Source organism: Myxocyprinus asiaticus, chromosome 18 (genome assembly GCF_019703515.2).
Source record: "Myxocyprinus asiaticus isolate MX2 ecotype Aquarium Trade chromosome 18, UBuf_Myxa_2, whole genome shotgun sequence".
NCBI lineage: Eukaryota > Metazoa > Chordata > Actinopteri > Cypriniformes > Catostomidae > Myxocyprinus > Myxocyprinus asiaticus.
Window position 1 is genome coordinate 11,004,324 of NC_059361.1, and position 14,406 is coordinate 11,018,729.

Below are 14,406 nucleotides of genomic sequence, written 5' to 3' on the forward strand. Positions count from 1 at the left end.
ATGACCCATTGGTAAACTGAAACGGAAGTCCTATTATCACAAATGTCAGAGTTTTTGAAACTGAAGCAAAACACAATGATCTGATAAAACACTGTGGTACATTTGACTGGTGAGTGAGTTGGAATGGAAGAACAGGAGGTGGGGATTTTAGAAAGCACAAATTCACATTTCGGTCAATAATCTGTCAGAGAACATGTTGACATTTATTAACTAAACAGGATCACTCAGCAAGCCTCCCTATAATACTAATCTCTCCTCTCATCAGGCCCCCACAGCAAAGCCTGGCAAATATGCTCCACAAAATTTCCATGAATCAGTTTCATTGCTGTTGACCATAAAATAATATGATTTAAACCTAGATTTTATGTGTATGATAAAAATAAAACTCAATGGGATTATATAATAATTTTTAAATTAATTATTATTATTTTTTTTATTTATTTTTTTATTATTTTAATTATTTTTTTTTTTTTTGGTGACTGAGATCCACTTATAATGTTAGTCAAGTTGTTTTGTGCCAAAAACAGTACAATTTAGATTTTAAGACTATTTCCCAACCTCTTACTGGCGCTTAGAGTGAAACGGGTCACTGCTGTGCCCTCTGGAACGTATCAGGGTCCTAATCACACTGTTGGGTTTATTGTGCGATAACAACCGGGTGACTGTACATTATCATTTTCTTGCAAATCTTTCTGTGTTTTCTTTTAAACCTGCTGCCATGACGGCGTAACACAGTGAACCCTAAAAAGACTGTATAAACAATAATTTACTTTTAATTATAACTTTATAACTCAAATACATGAGTTTTAACAGAATAATTAATGTAAGTGCTTTTATACAATTATAAGCTTGACATTTCTACCCTTAAACCCTCAATAAATTGGTCCTATTTGCTTCCATTGCAAGTGCCTAACTGTAACCTCGATTTTTGCTTTTTTAAATGAAAAGAAGGGACAGGTCGAAACTAATTTTTTTGGTAATAAACATTGTGCCACAAATGCTGTCGATTGAGCTTATCTTGTATTAAACCCGGAATATCGCTTTAAGCTGTTCTTTCATAACTTTGGAATTTTTCTAGAGGATATATAGGATATTTCCATTAAAGTGATAATACTGTCATTTGACGATTGACTCATGGATCAAAGGGGGAGTCGGTTCGGTTTGTGTTATGAAATTGGTGGCAGGCAGCTGCTCACAGCGGGATGCAAGCGGTAAAATAATAATAGTCAGAAAGAGGGACAAAAGAGAGGGGGAGATATTGCATAGAGCAATAATCTTCATAATTAGCTGCATTAATGCTAAAAATATAATAATATTCTTTTGGAGTCTATGATCACTTTGTCTGGTCCCCCTCGACACTGATTAAGACTACAGATATGAGGCCGCAAATATAGTTTTCATATTTGCAGGGTTTTGAGATTAGCGGCGGTGCTTTAATTATAGCGTGCTGACAGCATGCTGTGCTTTAGCTGTTAGATAGCTAAATTTCTGCTACAGCCATATTCAGACTGACATTTTTTGCTGGTGTGTCACATCTCAAATTGTTTTTTGTTTTTTTTACGTTCTTCCACAAGTATGTCGTGTTAAAAATACACTGTAAAAAAATTTTTTTCTTCATGTTCTAAAAAAAAGTTTTCCATGGTCCTTGTGGTAACATCTAAATTAACTGGTTTTATTCAAATCAAAAATTGTATTTAATCTAACATGGGTTGTAATGTTTTGGAGTTATATCAAGAAGAAATATATCCTTGAGGTAACAATTGCACATTACCACTTTATTCAGTGTAGTTCTTTACAAATGTGTCCATTCAGTTGCACTTTGTCTTGCTGTTTTTGAATGCAAGAATGCTTATGTACTGTAAATACCCCCTAAGAAGCATGTCTGATTTTTATAATAAGTTGTTACATTTTGCTAAATAATGGTAGCTTTTTCTATTTGATCTAAACCTTATTTTTATTATTATTATTATTTTGGTGTAACCTGATGTACTAAGGTTGATTCAGACATGTTAAATAATACTTTTGACATTAATCAAAAAGTCATTTATATGATACCACATGGAGCATATTTTTTAGGTTAACATCTTTGTCAGTATACAGGGCTTGCTTAAGACCAACTAGTCATCTAGTTGTTCAGAAAACCCACCGACTAGTTTATTTTTAAAAATACGTAGCTTTGCACACCTTAGAAACATCCTTGGAAAGCTCAGCCAAATGAAACCTTTTTTTTTTTTTAAATATCTGAGCCAAGTGGATTTTAATTGCAAGTTCCTAAATAAATAAATAATATTATTTTCATCTTATTTGTATCTCATAATAAATACCTCAGAATTGGAACACAGTTCCCCTTTTTCACGACACAAAAAATGTACCAATAGACCAACACATTTTACACATACAGCCTGAATAGAACTACTAAGTTGTTAAAAAGTTAATTTTTCTTTCCCTTTGGTCATATCTTATCTTACCTAGGGCACCAAGTAAGCCAAAAATTCCAATGAATACAGTGCATCCGGAAAGTATTCACAGCGCTTCACTTTTTCCACATTTTGTAATGTTACAACCTTATTCCAAAATGGATTAAATTCATTATTTTCCTCAAAATTCTTCAAACAATACCCCATAATGACAACGTGAAAGAAGTTTGTTTGAAATCTTTGCAAATTTATTAAAAATACAAAAATAAAAAAAAATCACGTACATAAGTATTCACAACCTTTGCCATGACACTCAAAATTGAGCTCAGGTGCATCCTGTTTCCACTGATCATCCTTGAGATGTTTCTACAACTTAATTGGAGTCCACCTGTGGTAAATTCAGTTGATTGGACATGATTTGGAAAGGCACACACCTGTCTATATAAGGTCCCACAGTTAACAGTGCATGTCAGAGCACAAACCAAGCCATGAAGTCCAAGGAATTGTCTGTAGACCTCCGAGACAGGATTGTATTGAGGCACAGATCTGGGGAAGGGTACAGAAAAATGTCTGCAGCATTGAAGGTCCCAATGAGCACAGTGGCCTCCATCATCCGTAAATGGAAGAAGTTTGGAACCACCAGGACTCTTCCTAGAGCTCGGGGGAGAAGGGCCTTAGTCAGGGAGCTGACCAAGAACCCGATGGTCACTCGGACAGAGCTCCAGCATTTCTCTGTGGAGAGAGGATAACCTTCCAGAAGAACAACCATCTCTGCAGCACTCCACCAATCAGGCCTGTATGGTAGAGTGGCCAGATGGAAGCCACTCCTCAGTAAAAGGCACATGACAGCCCACCTGGAGTTTGTCAAAAGGCACCTGAAGGACTCCCAGACCATGAGAAACAAAGATTGAACTCTTTGGCCTGAATGGCAAGTGTCATGTCTGGAGGAAACCAGGCACCGCTCATCACCTGGCCATTACCATCCCTACAGTAAAGTATGGTGGTGGCAGCATCATGCTGTGGGGATGTTTTTCAGTGGCAGGAACTGGGAGACTAGTCAGGATCGAGGAAAAGATGAATGCAGCAATGTACAGAGACATCCTTGATGAAAACCTGCTCCAGAGCGCTCTGGACCTCAGACTGGGGTGAAGGTTCATCTTCCAACAGGACAACAACCCTAAGCACAGAGCCAAAATAACAAAGGAGTGGCTACGGGACAACTCTGTGTATGTCCTTGAGTGGCCCAGCCAGAGCACAGACTTGAACTCGATTGAACATCTCTGGAGAGATCTGAAAATGGCTGTGCACCGACGCTCCCCTCCAACCTGATGGAGCTTGAGAGGTCCTGCAAAGAAGAATGGGAGAAACTGCCCAAAAATAGGTGTGGCAAGCTTGTAGCATCATACTCAAAAAGACTTGAGGCTGTAATTGGTGCCAAAGGTGCTTCAACAAAGTATTGAGCAAAGGCTGTGAATACTTATATACGTGATTTTTTTTGTTTTTTTTTCGTTTTTTTTTAAAAATTTTATAAATTTGCAAAGATTTCAAACAAACTTCTTTCACATTGTCATTATGGGGTGTTGTTTGTAGAATTTTGAGGAAAATAATGAATTTAATCCATTTTGGAATAAGGCTGTAACATAACAAAATGTGGAAAAAGTGAAGCGCTGTGAATACTTTCTGGATGCACTGTATATCCAGTATGGTATGTATGAGTCCTCTCACTCTTTGTCAGTTCTCTAAAAATGCTAAAAAGTGGTTCAGCATACTTATCAAATAAGTCCACGGGCTGGCAAAGTACAGAGGAAAAATACATGCCAATGTAGCCTCTTGCATGGCCAAAGCCTGATGGTTTTGGCTGAAGAGTCTGCATGGTTTTGGCTGAAGAGTGAAGACTGCATGACACAGTAAACAGATGGAAAAGCACATATTAATGCATATTCATGCATGATTAATTGATGAATCCTAAAACAACAATATGCAGCATTTTGACTGAGCACACCTCTGTAATTCAGTCATTATTTCACAGGTGTGTGGCTGTTTGCTCTGGTATGTATTCTTTCTTTTTCTTTTTTTTTTTTTTAGATGAGTTAGTGCAAAGGTTACTTTAAATCTGCTATGTGTATTTTCTGTGCCAGAACTAGCGGAACCAAACGAAAAAAAATAATAATATGATTTTTAGATTTTCTAAGTGTTAGCCAACTGCCAGTGCATAGAGTGTTCTGGATGATTGCTAACTGGCCCAGGTAGACTTGATAGCTGCATTCCTACCATCGGGCCAATAGCGCTGCAGAGTTGCCCTAAAACCCTCTCTTAATACACCATCCTGGTGCCAATGTCACACACCCTGCCCATTTCACAAGCTGAGGTATCAGACTCTGGAGACTAGCTAGCCCTCAAAATGAACATGGTGGTGATTGAAACTGCCGTTTGTTTGCTTATTTTTGGTATTTTCTTGGTGGAAAGTGAGAACTGACTCAGTGAAACTCCACCATTGACATCTCAATCAACAGTTGGCCTTCTTTGACCAAGGGTAATCGGCAGGCCAAAGGTGCTTGGCCATTGGCCCTGAGGAAGCCCCAAGGAGGCACTATGAAACCCCGGAAGTGAAAGTGTGAACGCAACTGGCCCTGACACGCACTAGCACGTCCTCATTGGCCCGAAATTGGAAATTATATTCTAGTCCCTAGATGTGGCTTGTATATTTCATTTGGTGTAATTCTATGGGATTTTTTGGGCCGACAGTTGAAAATCATAAGTCTCATCGCTTAAAAAATTAATAGCACAAACAGGTATCCCTTACACTCCTTCCATCTTCCATTGTTTACTATGGGTCAAAACAAATAGTCCCGCCCCAAAAATCACACCATTGGTTGTGTCAGAAGCTTCCATGTCGGACTCAAAAATTAACAGGACAATGTTTTGATAGCACTATAGAACCACAATGTTTAGACTTTCTGGGGATATCAACCTACAGTATGAATCAACCTTACTTCTCTGCACTTTAAGCTGCAATAAGAGAATGTATTTCAACATAACAAATCAGCTCTACAATTTAAAATTTTACATGGGTCTGCAATTATCGCAATAACAGACATGCACTATATCATTTTCTCGATATTACTAAATAAAGGTATGTATGAAGCAGGCAATCATGCAGTTGAGAAACATATTTGAGCTATGTAATCTCTAGCTGTCTTCGTAATGTCATTCACATTCACAACCAACAGACACAGTGAAAAATCAATAAGCAAATATCATACTTTGTTCTGCTCTTTGAACAATCTGCACCAATAAGACAATGTTTTTGTGTTATTATTTGTCGGTTTCTTGATTTCAAAGTGACAACCAACTTGCACACATTGAGTGAGTTGACAGAATATGCCAATAAAGGCACTTTCAAAGCGAATTTCGAGCTCTAGCTTTGTCAATCGGGTTTTACTTAAACTGTTTATAAACTTTTATAACAAATCAAATAATACCTTTATTGTCACTCAACCATATACACAAGTTCAACAGTGGGTGAAAGTCTTGGGTGCAGTTTCAAGCAACATAGCAGTATGACAATTACAATAACATCTGATTTACACATAACACAATTAACACATCTTGTTACACAACACAATATACACCTAATAATATACAATATACAGTATACACAAAATAAGAAGACTGTATACAATAAAAAATAATATACAATATACAGTATACACAAAATAAGAAGACTGTATACAATAAAAATACACTGTACCACCTCCCCATGTAGTCAGTGGAAATAAATATGAAGTGTCGTGTTGACATTCAGCTGTCGGTTTATAGTCAGTTGCCAGTGTATTATTAAGAGAAGTATAAAATGTAAGTCCAGTCTGAGGATAATAAAGTCCGGTGCTGATATATGTATCATGAGTGATCAAGAGTTCAAAAGTCTGATTGCTTGGGTGAAGAAGCTGTCATGAATTCGGCTGGTGCAGGTCCTGATGCTGCGATATCGCCTGCCTGATGGTAGCAGTGATAGCAGCCAATGGCTCGGGTGGCTGGAGTCTCTGATGATCCTCCGAGCTTTTTTCACACACCTCCAGGTATAGATGTCCTGGAGAGAGGGAAGCTCACCTCCGATGATGTGTCTGGCAGTTCGCACCACCCTTTGCAGGGCTTTGCGGTTGAGGGCGGTGCTGTTGCTGTACCAGGCAGTGATGCAGACAGTCAGGATGCTCTCTACAGATGCTCTCTAGTCCATAAAAACACCAGCCAGTTGGTTCGTGCACGCTCTGATGACACGGCTCAGAATGCCACCTGGACCCGTCGGAAGGATCGGGTTAAGTCCGCTACAGAGACAAAGAGTGAACTAACCTCTGTGGCTTCGGCCGCGGGAGCTCTCTCTATGAGGGCGGTGTTGTATCCCTCGAAACGAGCATAAAATTATCACGCTCATCCAGGAGAGAGGCAGCGGTGTTCACGGCAGAGTTTTTATACCCTTTGAAGTCTGTGATGATATTAATTCCCTGCCACATGCTTCTAGAGTTGGTGGTGTTGAACTGTCCTTCAATCTTGTCCCTATACTGGCATTTGGCTGCTCTGATAGTTTTGCGGAGGGCATGACTGGCTTGTTTATGCTTCTCCATGTTCCCGGAATTAAAAGTGGAGGTCTGCGCATTAAGTGCTGCTCGAACATCGCTATTAATCCACAGTTTCTGGTTAGGGTAGATCCGTATTGTTTTGGTCAGCACTGCATCATCTATGCACTTCCGGATGAAACTCGTTACGATATCAGCGTAGACCTCGATGTCATCATCAGAGGTGGACTGGAACATCTCCCAGTCCACGTGATCAAAACAGTCCTGTAGCGTAGAATCTGAATGGTCTGACCAGCACTGGATCGTTCTGAGGGCAGGTGCTTCCTGTTTCAGTTTCTGCCTGGAAGCGGGCAGAAGGAGAATGGAAGAGTGGTCCGATTTGCCAAATGGTGGGTGGGGGAGGGATTTGTAACCATCCCGGAAGGAAGAGTAGCAATGGTCCAAAAGCCGGTCCCCTCATGTGTTGAAACTGATGTGTTGGTAGTATTTCGGTGCTATTGACTTGAAGTTGGCTTTGTTAAAGTCCCCGGTCACAATGAACGCGGCCTCTGGGTGCACGGTTTCCTGCTTGCTTATACTCTCATACAGTTCCTTGAGTGCCCGGTCTGTGTCGGCTTGTGGGGGGGATGTACACAGCTGTGATAATGACCGCTGTGAGATCCCTCGGTAGGCAGAATGGTTGACACAGTAGCATGAGAAGTTCCAGATCAGGAGAGCAGAAAGACTTGATAGAATGTACGTTCCTCTGATCACACCAGGATTTGTTGGTCATAAAACATACACCACCATCTCTGCTTTTACCTGAGAGGTCTTTCACTCTGTCCACTCAGTGCACTGAGAACCCCACAGGTTCAATGGCTGAGTCTGGAATCTCCGCAGACATGCAAGTTTCTGTGAGGCAGATAATGCAGCAGTCCCTCGTCTCTTGTTGGAAAAATATCCGCACTCTCAGCTCTCAGAGCTTGTTGTCCAGAGACTGAACATTTGCCAGTAGAATGCTGGGTAGCGGGCGTCGATCTGTCTTAGTCTGACGAGAACGCCGGCTCTCCTTCCCCTTTTACGGCTGCATTTCCACGGCCAGGCAGCCCAGACAAAAGGCTCCGCTGTCGTGTTTGAAAACAGCAGGTCGGCATTGAGGTATTTAAAGTCCGGTTTTCAGTGTGCTATTGATAAACCAATGTCCAAAAGCGTTTGTCTATCATAGACAATAAGGCAGATGACATCCAAGATGAAAAACAAGAATTGTAAACAAAACAAACAAAAAACTGCAATATTGGGTTGGAGCTCGCAGCGCAGCAGCCATACTCGGTGCCATCTTGAAGCAGGACCAGTTTATAAAGGTGTTTACATTACCTTACAAGTTGTCATTATAATGTAAGTTAAGTAAAATGGGTGTAAGATTGTGTATTGCACAAAACAAAAATAATCTTTGTTGAGATACAAAAGAAAACAAAAATCCTCATCATCAGTATCATCAATTAGTTGGAAGTGCTTTGAAGCATCTTGGCTAATGTCTTTGAGGTAATGAATAAACTGAGTTTCCATTTTCATGTTTTATAATGATGCAACCTTTGTTTTGTAAGCATTAGCTATATATCCTAATTGTAGAGATATGCTTCTATCTCTTGGTGCTATTCCTACCTAGTATGACTAAAGCAAGCACACTATAACCCTATATAACTCCACTGCATGAGTACAATGTGGGCTAAAAGAGGTTTTTTGACTGAAAAACGCCATAATCCTTATTGTGAATGGATGTAGCTTAAAGCTACAAGCAGACATCATTTTTCCATCACTGTAAATAATGAATGAGACCTAAGACAACTGTTCCTGAATCAGAAAGAAACCGTCTCAGCAGTATAAACCTCTGTGGATTAATGCTAGCATTACTGCATGAAATAATCAAGGAGAGATTTATTATTAATTGATCTCATGGAATAACTACTACATGCAATTAAAGACCATTATATGTGTTTTGTATTTAATAGCTCATAGAAAGAAAAGTCACTGGGAAAGAGGGTGCACTTTCATGGTTACTTAAGACTTACTAATGGCTGGTTAGTCCCAGTGTGAGTATTGCTTGAAACTGCTCCAGGTCTTTATAAGTGTGAACAGCACTTTTCCCATGTGAAATTACAGATTAAGGGACAACTACCTTCTAAAAAAAATAATTAGCAATACATGAAGAAGCATTCCAAACTGGCTGCGAATGGTGTTTCATGTTGACTTTAAATGAGCTCTTTCCTAGTTTGTCCTATCAAGATTGCGTGGTTTCAGAAAAGTCACCAAAGTACCCACTCACATTCTTTCCGTGATTATAATGTTAGCACACAAAAAAAAAAAAAAAAGAAAGAAAAAAAAAGTGGGTGGATTATTTCTTAATAACTATTCATTTCTGACGTGACATTCCACATCCAAAACTAAGAATATATCATAAATGTGTAGTAAATTCCAAGGTGCTCAGTTCAGTTTGAGAGTAAAATATCTAAGTGTCTCTACATCACCTCAGGCAAGCAGCAAGTACAGGTGTGTTTCTGATGTAACTGAATCAAAACAATTATGTGTTTTTAAGAATCAAAAGCTATTCTGATGGTGGTTCGGTCCTTGATTGTTGAATTAATAGATAGTTTTGTGTTTTGGAAAGCATTTCTGCTGACCGTATGATCCTGAGTCCCGAAATGGGAAACATTACAAACAAAATGTTTAGCAAAATGCAGTAATTAAAATGCAATAATAAATGCAATAATAATTTGGACTTAAGCACATAAAATATGATATTATTCAGCTACATGAAAATGTTTGTTTTACCAGTGTTGCAAGATAAAAAGCAAGCACAGCACATTCCCTATGTCTACACTAACAGGTTTATCAGATAAAATATTAATAAAATAACAACTAATAATAGTTATTTTTTTTTAAAATATTGTCATTCCATGAGCGTAATAAACACGGGAATGACTGTATATTATCCCGCTTATTACATTGCTACCTACAGAATGAATGAATGGATGGATGGATGAATAAAAAAATATATATATATTCAATTTAGAATGATGTTATTATTTGAGAAGAGGTGGTGGCATGGTGGCTCAGTGGTTAGCACTGTTGCCTCACAGCAAGACGGTCCTGGGTTTGAGTTCTGGCTCAACTTGGCCTTTTGCGTGGGTTTCCTCTAGGTGCTCCGGTTTCCCCCAAAAGTAAAAAAAAAAAAAACATGCAGGTTAGGTGAATTGGAGACTCTAAATTGCCTCGTAGGTGTGAGTGAGAGTCCCACAGCCACTGGGGCTTGTTTCAGGGAGGGCATCTGGTGTAAAACCTGTGCCAAGTCAAATAAGCAGATCACAGATGGTCCGCTGTAGTGACCCCTAATGGGAGCAGCCGAAAGAAGAAGTTATTATTTGAGAAGAGACCATAGATTCACCAGAAACACTGAACTCAACCTCCTGTTGGCATCAGATTTCTACCTGTTGGTGTTTATTATGAGAAAATTACCATCTGACTTCTCATTATCCACTTAATACACGACTACTTGCCAAATAAATAAACAGACATTAAATAGTGATTTATTTTTTTATTAACTTATAAAGATCGCATAGTGATACGACAGAACAGGGACACATAGGAAAGATTAACCAAAATATTAAGAAATATATGACCACTGAATGCCACGATTGACCAATCAGAGTCAAGTATTCCAGATAGCTGTGTAATAATAATGGTCAACATGTATTTTGTATGTAATTATTTCCTGGAGCAGCTTACACATAGTCTTACTGTAATTATGTGAAGGACCATGTATTGTAAAATACTACTCATCGAGTTAAACATCCAGTATTTTGGACATCAAATTTCCACTACAAGCTATTGTGTGAAAAAACATACAGTACTGTATATCTGCCATTTCCTGTTTCACATTTCATAACAGTAAGATTCTAATGACAAATGTACAAAGACATGTCAGGTAAAAATACTGTACATGATCATAAAATTCCAGTATATAAAGTCCGCACATTTGTCCAGTATACTGGATGTTTCGAAATGAGGATGGTATCTACCCACACTAGCGTATTAATTTATACATTTTATCAGTACTGCTCCAAAAAGTTTTGCCCTGAGCTCAGGTCACAATTCACAGAGTTTTTTTTTTTTTTTTACATTTATCAGAAGCGTTTAACACAGTTTGAGTTATGATTGCTCTGTGGACGAAAAGTGAAGGATGATGCCTCCTAGACAGTGCCCAAGGCAGGAGACTTAACTCTAATGGATTTTCCTTTCTACAGCCCTCCCTTCCTTCATGTATTACTCCTCCCTGTGCTCATTACTGCCTCATTCACTGCACACTAGGAAAACAGGGTGAGAAATGCATTGAATATTGGTAGTCTTTCCAGCATTAGGCTTCAGGCTTTATTTCCATCATCAACCAGTTAAACACAACAGATGCTGGTCTGTTCGCACACCACAGGTAGAGGTATTATGCCCGCTGATAGCGTCATTTATCTGGGCACGCTGTCTACATTGTTTCATTATTTACTGGCATATTTTACTGGGACTGTATATAATTGCTCAACAACTCCCAGTCAGGCACCTAAATTGTCTCTTTAAAATGCAGAAAGTGTGTCTGGACATATGGCCTGTTATAATGCTCCTCTACAACATTGGGTCATCATTTGATTAATAAGGCTTACTGCTTCCATAATAAATCGAAAAGGTACACAAACATTTCTTTTTAATAAAATTATATTTGCAGGAAAAAAAAATAGCTTGATACAGGAAAAAAAACAACCCAAAAGGACACACTCAGAGAAATCTCTGTAAAGCGGACTCTGTAAAAGGGCTTCTGAGCTTGTGTGAAGTTCTTAGAGGTGTCAACAACACAGACAGTCATATACAGTCATAACAACTTTAGCAAATGCCACCAGTGATTAGATGGGTAAATGGGTATATTGACATATCCTGCGGTGTAACATGCTATTCATCTTACTTTAAACAGCATATTAAGAATTCTTGTATAATGTTTATGGCCTGTTGTTAAAGGGATAGTTCACCCAAAAAATAAAAATTCTCTCATCATTTACTCACCCTCATGCCATCCCTGATGTGCATGTCTTTCTTCAGCTGAACACAAATAAAGATTTTTAGATGAAAATTTCAGCTCTGTAGGTCCATACAATGCGAATGGGTACCAAAATTATTTAAGCTCCAAAAGGACATTAAGGCAGCATAAAGGTAATCCATACGACTCCAATGGTTAAATACATATCTTCTTAAGTGATATGAAAGCTGTGGGAGAGAAACAGATGAATATTTAAGTCCTTTTATACTATCAAGCTCCACATTCACTCTTTCACATTCTTCTTCTTTTGTCTTTGGCAATTCACATTCTTCGTGCCACTTACTGGGCAGGTAGGATAATTTATATTAAAAAAGGACTTAAATATTAATCTATCACAACTATCATCTCACTTCTGAAGATATAGATTTAACCACTTAGGTCTTCTGCATTACTTTTATGCTGACTTTATATGCATTTTGGAGCTTCAAAATGTTGGTACCCATTTACTTGCATTGTATGGACCTAAAGAGCAGAGATATTCTTTTAAAAATCTTCTTTTGTGTTCAGCAGAAGAAAAAAACATCATACATCTGGGATGGCATGAGGGTGAATAAATGATGAGAGAATTGGAATATTTTTGGTGAACTATCACTTTAAGACATCCTATGAATTGAGAGACTACATATAATGCTTATACTTTTATAAATGCATTTTTCACACTGCACAGTCATATAAAATAAACCAGTGAAAGTAAAAGGTTATTTATTAATGGTGACCAGTTACATCACCAAAAATATGCACTTTCCCCTCATATATCCATATAAATTTTAACCTAAAATCTTGATGTTGATGTAAAAACACTTTACAATAAGGTTGTATGCAGTATGTTAATAGACAGAGATATTTGGCCATTTCGTGTTTATCAGCTGATAATAGTGTTCACTTGGCTGATGAACAGATGTTATAACTTTATCTTGTGTCAGTTCCAAAATCTACTAATAGATTTACCTGTGGATAGTAAACAGTTTCTGTTTTGAAGTTTAGGTGATTTTGAGTAAATATTGTATAAAATAAGTTGTTGTTTCACAACAGAAATTCTGTGCACATCTGATTGGCTGTTGTGAAATTGGATTATGTATATTGGCATTTATATCGGCATCTGCCACTGAAAAAGCCATATCGGTCAACCACAAATGTTAACAGTAGTTAACAAAATAGATAACATAAACTAGCAATGTAAAATACTTTTAGAGCATTTATTTAACTTGGTTAATGTTAATTTCTATGTACATTTTTAAAGGAATAGTTTACCCAAAAATTAAAATTCTGTCATCATTTACTAACCCCCATGTTGTTCCAATAATAAAAAGAAATAAATTCATACAGTTTTGAAATGATATGAGGGTTATTACATTTTGACCGAAATGTTATTTGTGGATGAAATATTCCATTAAAAGTTGTATACACAAGCATACGTTCATGCATTAACTAGCAATTAGTATTAACCATGATTAATAAATACTGTCTAATGCATTAACTAATGTTAACATATGAACTTATTGCAATAAATGCTTCAAAATGTTTTTATTTCAGGCTACCTAATGCATTACCTTATTGTAAAGTGTTACAAAAAAAGAAATGGACATATTGTTCATCACCAACCTAGCCATCAGAACTAATCTAAGCTTTAATGGTTATTTTATAAGGAAGCATCTAACTACTGTTAGACTGCACTGCTTCTCAATGTTACGTGTGCATGTATACACATGCTTACACTCAGACACATACCGAAATGTGCATCCACGCAAGGCATGCTGCAATAAACAATTTAAAAAAGAAACAATTGAAGTGGCAAACACATACATTAGCAACACGAAAGCTTTCACACACACATACGCAAGCAACCTCCACAGCGTGTGTAAGAAGGTGATGCTCTGTTACCTCGAGTATTGTGGTGCCTGAAGTGTGGCTGTAGACAGCAGACTACAAGAGCGCTTCACTTTGCCATGCCATCTGCTAAAAGACCAGGACCAAATCTCTCATCCAACACTCTGGCGTTCCTGCTCTTGCTCTCTCTCTCTCTCTCTCTCTCTCTCTCTCTCTCTCTCTCTCTCTCTTGCTCTCTCTTTCAGTGAACGGATTCCTTATAAAGGGATTGACTTAAGGAAGGGAGTAACACCTCTCTCTCCACTTTCTCTTTCTCCTGCTGGCTTTCTTCATACAATCTTAGGGTCTTTTCACACCTGGCTTGTTTGGAGTGTTTGTTTAGGAACCTGGCGCATTTTCTCCCTTGGTTCGGTTCATTTAGGCATATATGAACACGGCAATTGCACTCGGATCCGTACCGAAACAATCGGTCTGA

General features: G+C 38.1%; 1 protein-coding gene across 1 annotated transcript in view; it reads right to left on the bottom strand.

The window, feature by feature from the left end:
* LOC127456175 (protein Aster-B-like) overlaps window positions 1-14,069 on the bottom strand; it is a 220,443-nt gene extending 206,374 nt beyond the window's left edge. Inside the window, exon 1 of the mRNA XM_051724526.1 lies at window positions 13,986-14,069. The gene's annotated coding sequence lies outside the window, so the exon portion shown is untranslated. The remainder of the gene's footprint in view (window positions 1-13,985) is intronic.
* Window positions 14,070-14,406: the final 337 nt, after the last annotated feature.